Raw genomic sequence first — 11,879 nt, 5'->3', positions numbered from 1 at the left:
CAGAGTCTACAATTGGCTCAGAAGGGTAGCGTGGCATTCTCTGATTTGCAAAGCAGTCAGGGCCCTGGCAAATCCCAGAAGTGTTTGAAAAAACAATTAGAACGATCAAACCTGATAGACAATTTTAAGGCCAAAAATAACAATAATAATAATAATTCAGGGACAATGAAAGCTATGTGAGGTTCATTTAATTGTGGCTGTTTGTTAATAATTACTTCTATGAGTCTCACAGTAGGTTGAATAATTTGGCTAATTCAATGAGGGAAGTGTAAAAATTACTATTACCGGTGTATTGGGATTATTTTATTAGCCAGATGTTTAGACTAGATTTGGCATTTGTTATCAACCTATCGAGTCCTTCCCCAGAACCTATTTTATTATTATTGTTATTATTACTCAAGCAGGAAGGCAGCAGAAATTATGTTTCATTTTGTTTAAACGATACTGGCAAAACAGCTTGGCAGTTGGCAGTTGCTGAAGTCCATTTCATTCAAGTAGAATTGCCTTTATAGAGATCTCTCTGTTGCCCCGGCATCTTGAAAGACTATACAGTGGACTGTTCAAATCTATTTATGATGTATTCATCCTTCTTTGAACACCAAGCAGTGGCAAACATATCCATAAATACAGAATCAACTGTATGATGGGACAGGATGTCTTCTATGTATTCCAGCACATGTATATTTTTTTAAGGAAAAAAAACAACTTTATAAATAAATACTTGATAACAATTTCAAATGGAAGGAAATGAAATAATATTTACCTCATGTTCAGTTATTTAATCTCCAGGGACATGTTACTCAGAACAAAATTATCTCCCCCCCCCCCAAAAAAAAAATGCTATAAAAGGATTAAAGTCCTGTCACTGAGTTGTAAGGCATTCAGCCATTCTGAACGGATACTTGTGAAGTGAAGATACATGTGATCCTGCAGTTTCAACTTTCTATTTTATTTCCTCTTGACAATTTCCCATAGAAATTGGCTAAAAGATATTTCAGGTGCATTTTTTTTTGTACGGTTTCCAATTTTTGATTTGTGAAAGAGAAGATCATTTCATTGGATTTTTTTTCCTGTAAGAATTGTCTGTTTGGCATGTTGCTTTGATGCCTTTCTCGCAAATGTGGTTCATAAAACATATAGCTTTTTACAAAGGATGTATTATTTACTTTTGCAGAAATAATTCTGCATTCTTCTCCTTTTCCTTCCTGGCTGCAAATCAGAACCAAACAATCATATCGTGAAAATATATTTCTGGAGCCAACACATTTAAACATGATTCTGGAAACTAGCCTGAGCAGAATATTTTTCTGTCTGAGGCCATGAAAGAGATACCATTTCTTTTTTTCAGGTTGTAGATATGAAAAATTATTGGAAGCAAATCTCTGAGGAAAAGAATGACAGCTTTTGTGTGTTGTTCCCTTAGAATGCAAAGCCTAAAGGAGATTTGATAGAAGTATTTAACATTATATTTGATGTGGAAAATATGAACAGAAAGGGTTTTTTTCCCCTTTGCAGATGTATTCATTAATATGAAGTTTAGGTGGGTCCAAATCAGGGAAATAAAGTATTCTGTGCACAGTGCATGAGTTAAACTGTGAAAGTTGTTGCCTTCTAGAGGGGTGATGGCTATCATTTCAAATAGTTTGAAAGAGGAACTGGATTAAATTAAGGAAGATCAGGTTGTCAAATGTTGCATGTTTGATATCTCTGGCAGGATTACTTAAAGACCAACAGACTGAGAATGCAAAAGATCTGAGATTTCAAAGGCATCGCCTGGCTGATGCAGAGAGCTAGATTGAATGGGACTTTAGTCAAATCCATCAATTGTTCTTATTCCGTGCAAAAAAAGCCCAGATGTTTTCACTGCTGACATTTGAGTTCTCACTGATTGTCAGGAAAAAAAAAATCACAACTCAAAACAGTATGAATGCTTTACTTTGGTTGAACAACTGAAGAAAGATATTGGGTGCTGAAGGTCAGTTATTGATTGTAGAGATGCCAGATGCCAGCATTTAAGGATGCTGATTGTTGACATTGTCATATCTGATTTATCACCAAAAACATATCCCAATAGCTTTCTGGAGAACAGAAATTTTGCTATATTTGATTTTTGCTAATTTACTGTATTTTATGGGGTATTAAATGCTGCACGCTCAATACATACTTAGGTTTACAAGAATTGGTGTGAATGAATTTAAATAGTTTGTAATGCATGCAGTGGCATACGTTGAATAGTTGTTTTTTGGTAAGGGACCAGTCTTCTGGGCCTTTATCAGGGAAAGCTTATATTCAGGAGCCCCTAGGTGTGTGTGTGTGTGTGTGTGTGTGTGTGTGTGTGTGTAACATTTGTAGGGAAGAGGAAAAAAGGACCAGTTGCAATGCTTTATGTTTGTAACTTGATTTCTTAACTTTTTGGTTTGCCATAATTTAGTGAGCACTTGATATCTTAGCATACAAAAGAGAGAGAACTTCTACAATACAAATGCTATCATGTAAAGGTTTGTTACGAGGCTTTTTAAATCTTTAGTTAAATTAAAGCGGTCAAACACACTCATGCTGGTGCTACTGAAAGAAAATAGCAATCAATCATTGCTTGGGAAATCCTAACTGAATAAATAGTAAGTAGCAAAACAGAAGTCTCAAATTGTGTTAGGTGGTTATATTAGCACATAATGGAAGTAACTAGAAATACATTTTTCACCAATTGTATTTGAAGTCTCTAAATTACAGCAGTGTGGAGAGACTTTTGCTGTCTGCTATTCTTTAGAGAAGTAGAAGTAGAAATAGTAGAAAGAGGAGAAGAGGAAGAAGTCTTAAATTGATACAGAAAGAGCTTATAATTTGTTAAAAAAAATGAATACAAACCTATATGTTATAGATAGTGCATAAAAAACAAATTATTGGAAACAGTGGCAAATGGCATCACATTAGAACCAGTATATTACAAAACAAATTCCATGCCAAAATAGTTAGTGAAAATTGTGTATCACAATTAAATCTGGATTTTCTTTTTATTAAAAAAAAAAAAAAACCACAGAAAACTTCATGGAATGGAATAAGTGAATGATTCCCTCCAAGACCGATGTCCCATCAAATATCAAATATTTGAATGCATTGTATAAATATGCTTGTGTAGCTTTCCTGAAATCAGTGTACACAGGAAGATGCTATACATAGCATTGTGTCAGTTTATAGGCCTCTGCATCTAACTATGATAATGGGAAGAATGACGGCCCATGTTTTTGAAGTCCTACTACAAGCATTTCTATTATGTGCTTGCATCTTGCTAGTTGACATGTATTTTGTCATTGGCACGCTGGAAGTCAATGTATATGTGAACCAGCCTAAAGCAGAAATGGAATAACAGCCTTGTTTGCTTATTTTTGTGTCTTCGAGTCAGTGTTGATAGGCAAGAAATGCCTGAAGTACCTTAATCAGTGTATGTTTTCAGAATAGTTTGCCATTGCCTTTTTCCTAGGAAAAGGTGATTGTCTTTGACTGGCTTTGTGCCTAAGGCAGTTCTAGAATTTATGGTCTTCTGGTTTCTAGCTTGGTGCCTTTTAAGTACTACACTAAACTGGCTCTCAAAAATAAGTTTATAAAGCAGGTTTTTAAAAAAAATGTTGGTTCTCCTTGCTGCATACTATGTGTGCTGCCTATACATTAATGTCCTGCAATCTTGCACTACAAAAACAAAAGTATATTGGAGTATCCAGTGGATATTTCTAAGCATATGCACGGCCAGCTTTTCTAAGGCAAATCTTTTTACAGATCTCATCCCCCCCCCCCCTTTCATGTAGTGTCAAGGAGTGGTTGATCTCATTTGATCAGCCACCTTGATTCAAGCATGAGTGGTGTGCGTAGCAGCTACTCTTACTGGCTGAAAATCAAAAGGGCAGCTACTTCATTCTGACCTTTTAGAATTACAGTGCTGATCTGCAGCATTGTTTCAAGGTTGATGCAATCAAATTACCTCCCCCCCTCCAAAAAAAAAACCCAATTCCTAATATTTGCAGGTGAAATATGTAGACCAAGAACTGGAAGAAATGTGAAAGAGAGACATCTTTAAAAATATGTACATCTCTGGAGTTCCTGTTCACTGAATTTCTATTGAAGGATGTGAGACTTCTTCCAAAGCAAGTTTCCATTGATACAAGTCCCTCCCCCAGAATTGTATATTGTGGCACAATCAGAAATATTTACTGGAAGCATTTCTATCCCCTCTTAGCCAAAAAAAAAAAGTTCCCAGAAGCATATAGGAAAAAAAAAAGGGGGGGGTTGATAAAATCAGCTGAGATTTCTGCAGAGGGAGAAAAAATGAGAATGGGGAGGAGAAATGAAGATGAGTGTAAAAGGAAGAAAGAACACGTAGACTACTATAAACATTTATTTAACCCATTCATTCTCAGAACCAGATGATAGTGATAATCAACTTTTTCAGACTGGAGAACTGAAGTGGAAAAATTGTAATCTAAATAGTTTCCCTGTGGAGGAACAGGTTCATAAGCAATCTTGTTCAACCTCCATTTCTCCTAATCTGGGTATTTTCCAGATGGGTTCATTTTCAACTCCTAGAAGTCCTTTAAACAGGATGGTGATCACTGAGAATTCTGAGAATCTACACATTTGGAGGATGTCCAGTTTGGCAAGACTGGACTAATCCTGGTTTAACATGGCAAAGTGGGCTATTTGAGTTGTCTCCTAAGAAATGCAAACATTTAGAATTGACTCATCATACTAAATTCTGATCAGTTTAATATGATTTGTTTGATTTTGTATTGTTTGAATCATAGTTTATACATTATGATTTATAGATTGTTATGTTCAGTGAGCAAAGGCAATTATGGCCACTTCTACAAATCATGCATAAACTGTCACGACTAAGTATACTACATGGATATTATAGGAGTATGAGAATTAGTGGAAATATCAATTTTAAATGAAAACAAAAACAATAAGTAGGAATGTGATAACACCTTTTCTAATAAATATTCAAAGGCATAAGCTTTCATGAGTAGCAACTCACAAAAACTGATGCCTTTTAATAAACTGCTTTCATTGGAAAAGATGCTATAAGACTGCTCTTTTCTACCATATACTATCATACTTATTTTCTTGCAATATCTACCAACAATCTAGAATACCCAAAATTGGATAATTTCTGAAAATATATCAATGTTCTTAAATTAGAAAATATTTCATCTTTCTCCACATTACCCTACCTTTTCCTGATAATTGGAAGACAGGCAGGCAGGTAGAAACTTTAGAAATTATTCAGAGTTTATAATAATTCAATGGCAGCAACAAATTTTAATTGGAAGAAGCAAATGTTAATGGACTGAATGGCACATCTTTTTTTGTTGCCAATTATAGCAAGCAATTAGAAAAATAATTCTTAAAGTCATATTTTAGGATGACCAAAATTAAATTTTACATTGATTGCAATATATTTGATGTGTTTTTAGAGTATCTGCAAGTATGTTAGTGCTATGCAATATTACATTAATGATTGGGTTGAAAAGACAGATGATTTTGGCAAGTAGATCAACTGGTTGACAATTTAAGTTTTATACTGGTTAGCTAAGATGATGAGGTAAAACTGAACCAGTGAGCAAAAGTGAAATTTCATTAGTATACAACTTACTTTAAAGAATGTTTAAACCTGGTGAAGTTTTGGTTTTTATGATCATTTGAGTTCATCTGTACATATCCTTTTTCATTTCATTTCCCCAGTCCTAAACCGGGCACTCTAAAATGTATATGTATTCATTGCATTGAAAAGGAACTGAAAATAAATCTATGAGGACAATGAAAATGGAGAGAACAGAAAATAAATGATGGTTGTTTGATCATATGAACCTATGGACCAAAATTGCCATATTCTCCTTTTTGAATGTGGCAACCAATGGATAATTTTACCTACTTGTTTTCACATTGTGAAATAAAGTTTAGGCATGTGCTGTTATACAGCGAATACTACGATATACTAAATTGGCAGGAAAATAAATTGATATGATAAATGCTATAACCATGTGGGAGTATAGTATATTTCAGTATATTTGAAAAATGAAATTGGGAAGATAAAAAGTAACTAATGGTCTTACCATATTACAGAGATTAAGAAGATAATCCTCTTTTTGGTCAACATAGATGGCTCTTTATTATGGAATGTGTTTGAGCCAAACTGTGTTTAAAATGAGCCCACAGTTACCATTTTTTAATTCAGGTTTCATAAGTAGGATTTCTTGAACAGGTACTACTAGATCCTGATCCAAGATGCTTTTTCTCCATATTTCTTTGTTGGAATTCTAGATATGGCAGTTACTTTAGGTACCTCCTCAATGATATGTCAGATAAAATGATCATTTGTTTGAATGCATTTGATCGATTGTCCTGGATGCATTATTGTTGTTAAAAATCCATTTATACATGTAAACTATAAATAGTTTATTTGGGGCTTAATTTATAGAAGGCAAATCCCAGCAATTTTTTGCTGCAATCAAGTTAAGCTCTTCCTATGATTGTTATTTATGTTATGTGGATTATTATGTATAATTCAGTAGCATTTATTTTTCATTCTATATTTAACCAAAATTGGTTATACGATGATAATGTTCCTATAGGGATAAGGAACTCTATGGCACATTTTCATTTTTGACTTCTTGTATTGCAGGCTTGCATTGAGTGTAGCACACTGGGCTAGTGTTATTGCCATTACCTTTGTGACTCTCAAAGAGAGTCCTTATGAGGATATAGACATAAGAATAATTTAGCCCCATTTCTTCCCTCTGTTTCTCTTCTTTGGAGAAATAGAAGAGACATTCTTTTTAAAAATCAGGTTGGATTATCTTTGAATACTGGTCCATTTCTATTGTGATAAAATTGAGGGCTGTCAAAAATCTGTATTCCATATTACAGTTTCAATGCTGAAGGTTCCCATCAGAGGTCAATCAAGTTATGGCCCGGTGGTCTGACTCAATACATGGCAAATTTCTACATTTTTCTTCTCCTATACTTGCTAGAGGATGATTCACCCTTTAGCTCTGAAGTGTGTGCCGCAATAGTTACTAGCCACAAAATGGCCAGGCAACCAAGCAATGAAATCTCTTGCCAATGTGGAGTTTTGTTCAGCAGATACATTCTCAGTGTGCCCATAAGAGAGAAATATCTGCCTCTCTACCTAGGATCAAACTCACAGCCTCCTGGTTGAGAGGCAAGAGCCCCATCTTTAGGCCACTGCACCATTCCTTAATTAAGCTCCTTAACTGCACCTCTTTTTAATGTACAATGCATATTAATGCCCTACTTCTTTTTAATGTGCAACACACATCTTGCACTTAAAATGGACCATGGTTCCACTTATCTGATAGTTCCTACCATTTTGAAAATAAGGACTATTGCTGTTAATGTTTCTTACAGTTTCTCTCTCACAATTCCTCCACGAGAACTTTATCTAATAATATTAAGCCTTGTGCTTATTTATTTGTAGTCTGCAAGGTGGACATTGACTATTATTACAACACAGTAGTTGCCTTTTGTCCCAGATCTAGGTCATTATGGATAAAAAGAAAACAACTCTCAGTAGTCAAACTCAGTTCTTGCCAGCTAACAAAACACATCCATGCAGTTTTCTCTGCAATAATATTAAATGGTTTGGTGTTGCCTTCTTCCACAGCCCGGGAATTTCCTGGCAGTATTCCATGTATATAATAGCCAGGTCCAACTCAGCTTAATTTCCAAGGCCATTGAGATCGATCACAAGATGCTACCACTTACTTACAGATAAGAGCGCTCTGCTAGTGCAATTTCCATTTCCTTGGAGCACCTATACCTGAAATATATGTTTTACTCAAGGAGTAACTCATATCAAATCTAAAGATGTTTTATTATATGAAAACAATGCCATTTTTAATTGGAGGGGGGAAAGACTGTATGGAAATAACATTTCTTTCATCAAGATGTCAGTGTTGTTATTTACTTTGGTATTTTGGGGAGTTACCTTAAAAAAAAACCTCTACTTACTTATATTAAGATCCAAAGAGAAAATTTAAAAGATTTCATTGGACAGCATGGGGGTGGGGGGGGGGAATGGCAATTGAGTCAATGTTTTTTTTTTATTTTGGAAATGTAACATGTCTTTGTTAAAAGCAGCACATTATATATGGCATAATCCATGTTTTTTCTTTTATTCAAGACCAAATCGAATTCGCTTTTTAAAACATTTGCAACCAGTACTAACCTACAATCAAGCATATGTCAAACTATTGGAAAAACTGGTATCCACATATTATACAGTGAAGAATGGTACATTCTCCTTGAGAATGAAATTGTATGAATTCATTTTGTAATTTTGGTATCTTATGTACGTTCTAGTACATTTTTAAAAGAGAGGCAACAGTTGAGCTACTGTATCTAGTCTAAAAATATCCAGGTGACCAATAGATTAGGGGGGAAGAAACACTTGTTATTTGTTTTTTTGTGCAGTCCTGATACAGTAGCCCAGATAGAAGAAAACAGTGCATCTATTTTCTCTATTTGACTGCAGGGTGATTCTCTTTCATGCTACATTTTTGTGAAAGATGCTTAAGTTTCAATTCTTCGTTGGCTGTCAGAACTGTGAACTTCATTGTTTCTTTGATGTAGTGAATGGGTCCATGCTTTGTGTCCCATTGTGGTTTCTTCATTTGAGATGGTTCATATTGTGCAGGGCTAACTATTGTGATTTTTTTTTTTTAAGATAGTTTATGGCTTAGCATTTTGAGTGAACGCAGCCAATCATATTTTATTCATTAATGATGCCTAAATGAAGCATAGTTTCTGGTTATTAATCAGCCTGATAGAGCTGAAAACATTTGCAAGAACTATAATAGTTGAATAAGAAACAAAGAGTAAGTACATTCTGTGTGCTTTTACAGACATGTGTAATTCACATCTAAAGGTCACATAGATTTTTTGAACCTCTGATATGGTGAAGAATGTGTGGCAAATGTTCAGAATTCAAAAAATTAATAAATAATTCACAGGATTACACTAGAAAACTGAGATTCCTCCCTCCCTCCCTCCCTCTGCAGATTAATATAAAATAAATTAGTGCAGCTTTTGTGAATGTCTGTCCTCTCCTTGCCTTTCAAGTTGACCTGGTATATTTCTGAATGTCAAGTTGCTCGTAGTGTTGTTAGCCACCAAGAATGGCAGAAAAGACAACTCCTACCTGCTTGCTGTCATCTGGTAGCTTGTATTTTTACATTGGTAGAAAAAAGAAAATAGAAAAATGGCAGCAGTAGAAATATAACAAGTTATCTTGTATTAATGCAAGCAGGCTTACTTCTCAAGGCAATGGGAAGATAATAATTTCAGGATTATCATCTCCGTTCTTTGGTCCCCTTAATTATTTTGTTTCTGAGATCATTTGAAGTTAATAATGAGGTTTTGGAGTTTCCTTTTGCATATAACAGTTTTATGTGTCAAGTGTATGTCTCTGTGTGTGCATCTTTTCAAAATTCAGAAGAGGAAAAGAAGTCGTGTGCATCTCATATAGTCAGTATTGATATTACCCTGCAGTCATTTTTTTCATGATTCATATGAATCTCAGAAGAATAACCAGTTAAGCAATAATACTGCAGAGTTGGCCCGGATTCTATTTATAGCAAGGTCTGTTTCTATCCCTTCCAGCAGTGGAAAGGTAAATTATATTTATAACACCTGAAGGCCTCCTTACCCTCCCACAGAAGTGCCCTGGGAGTTAGAATAAAAAGATTGCCAGCCTGTTTGCAAATGAAAACCCTTTTTCCTCCCTTCTCCTTAGCTGCCAATCAGTCTAGCAGGGGGTAAAAAAAAAATCACAAAAAGAGATACATTCCTACAGCAGGAGTTAGAAACAAATAGTTTATTGGATATTAGAGGGAACTCGGTGGAATGATGGCAATGGTTAAATTGTTATCAGATGAACTAATTGCCTTACAATGAATGCATCAGATACATACAAAAGACTAAATCTGGAATAATTTTCAGAAGAAAGATAGTATAATTATGCTGGTGTAATTGGATGCAGGCTTCTTGGCTTTGTCATTTTAGATACCCAGTTTTGTTAAGGAAATAGATACTCTATTTGTCTCTGATAAGTCACACACATGCAAAGATAGACACGATTTGTTTACCAGAAAGTTAATTCAAAGCAATTGATAGTTTAAATGATGTCTGTGCAAGAGTTCTGATCAATTCTTGAATGTCTCAGAATCAGATGAAATAGCTTGGGAAATACTGCTTGTGTGACTTAATAAAAATGGTCAAAACAGGACTGCTGCTGATTTTTTTCTATAGCCTTAGAGGCATGAAAGGAGTCAAAGTCTTGAGCAGGATAAAAAGAGAAAGGCCAAGAGAATATTTAATTTTAACTGAATAATTTACTAGCTGGATATTTAATTCCTCTTCATTCTGAAACACTAAAAATCATAGGCTCTAACTTTGGAAGTTCTCTGGAAGTAACAGTGAATAATTTGGGGAAATCTGAGTATACCTGAATAACAATAATACCAAGTCCACAATTGTATAGAATCTCCTGTCATGGGCAGGGGGTTGGACTAGAAGACCTCCAAAGTCCCTATTCTAAGTTCTATAATGCTACAAAATTTAAAGAACAGTCAGCAAAATAAAAACATTTTCCTCTTTAAAACAGATTAATTGGGGGGAAATACATTTTTTTAAAACTCCTAATTTAAATAAATATTGAATTTATTTAGCATGGGGAATTTCACAGGCACATTCAAAACACCACATTTGTAAAATATATTTTAAGGGTAATGTTTTTTTAACCAGCAATATTTCTAAACGTAGTTGTCAAAATGCATACGTTGTCAAAAGGAATGTTACTATTGTTTTGGTAAGCAAGTTGTGGTTCTGGAGCCATTAATTCATTTGCATTCATTTTAAAGTGAAAATCCTGATTCAATTTGGTGTGATTTGATTAAGAGCTATTTTGTGTTCACAGGGAGATGCAACAGTCAGGAATAATCCAGCACTAACAGTCCTTTTAAAAGATTAGTATTCCAGTCCATAATTTGACAGGCAGCCACCTAGATGGAGCAACATATTCTGTGGCTAATTTTCACTGCACAAATAGCCCCATAGATTAAGACTGCCATTTCTTTGCTGCATTGGCACTTGATTGACAATAATGGCCAACGCTTACATCAGAAAGTAGCATACTTAAAAAGACACTGCTGAAAATACTCTTAGCATTGGCTAGCTTGCTTCAATTTCAAGTGACTACTGCTGTTTTAATTGCTTTATTGCTTTTGGATTTCTTTTTCAGGCTGTGGAAAATGAATTTGTTCTTTTCAATACTTAAAAAAATCTTAAGTAGCTTTGAAAAATGCAACTTTTTAAAAAGCAGCTAATAGCATTACATTATTTGATTATTATTTTTGAACCAAGAATGACTGATGTCATCAAGAATGTTTTATGAGAGAGGGAGGGGGTCTTCTAATCCAACCACCCTTTCAGACTAATGGATGTCTGTTTATAGCTCCTGGATCCTGCTTCCAGTGATTCAGCCCCCAATTTAATATTTAGCTTGTTACTGCTTTATGAAGATTATACAGAATACAGAATAACACAGTTGGATGATCTGGAGGTCTTCTTATTCACTCTCCCCTATTTAAGCATAATTATTATATTATGACCCCCCCCCTCCTTATTTCCTTTATAAAAGATAACATGGACTAGGTCAACACTTCATGAGTACATGCCTAAGATGTCTGTGTATTGGGTGGTAAAGAAGATAGACAGTTGTGCCATTCATATGTGAACACACAGGTGGCTCTGCAGTTCCAGTTGGAAAATGGGGGCACCAAAAGTTAATTGTTGTAGTAACTGCAGTG

Source organism: Notechis scutatus, chromosome 5 (genome assembly GCF_049901735.1).
Source record: "Notechis scutatus isolate UNSWTSFEM ecotype Mainland chromosome 5, rNotScu1.2, whole genome shotgun sequence".
NCBI lineage: Eukaryota > Metazoa > Chordata > Lepidosauria > Squamata > Elapidae > Notechis > Notechis scutatus.
Note: the sequence above shows the minus strand (reverse complement) of the source record.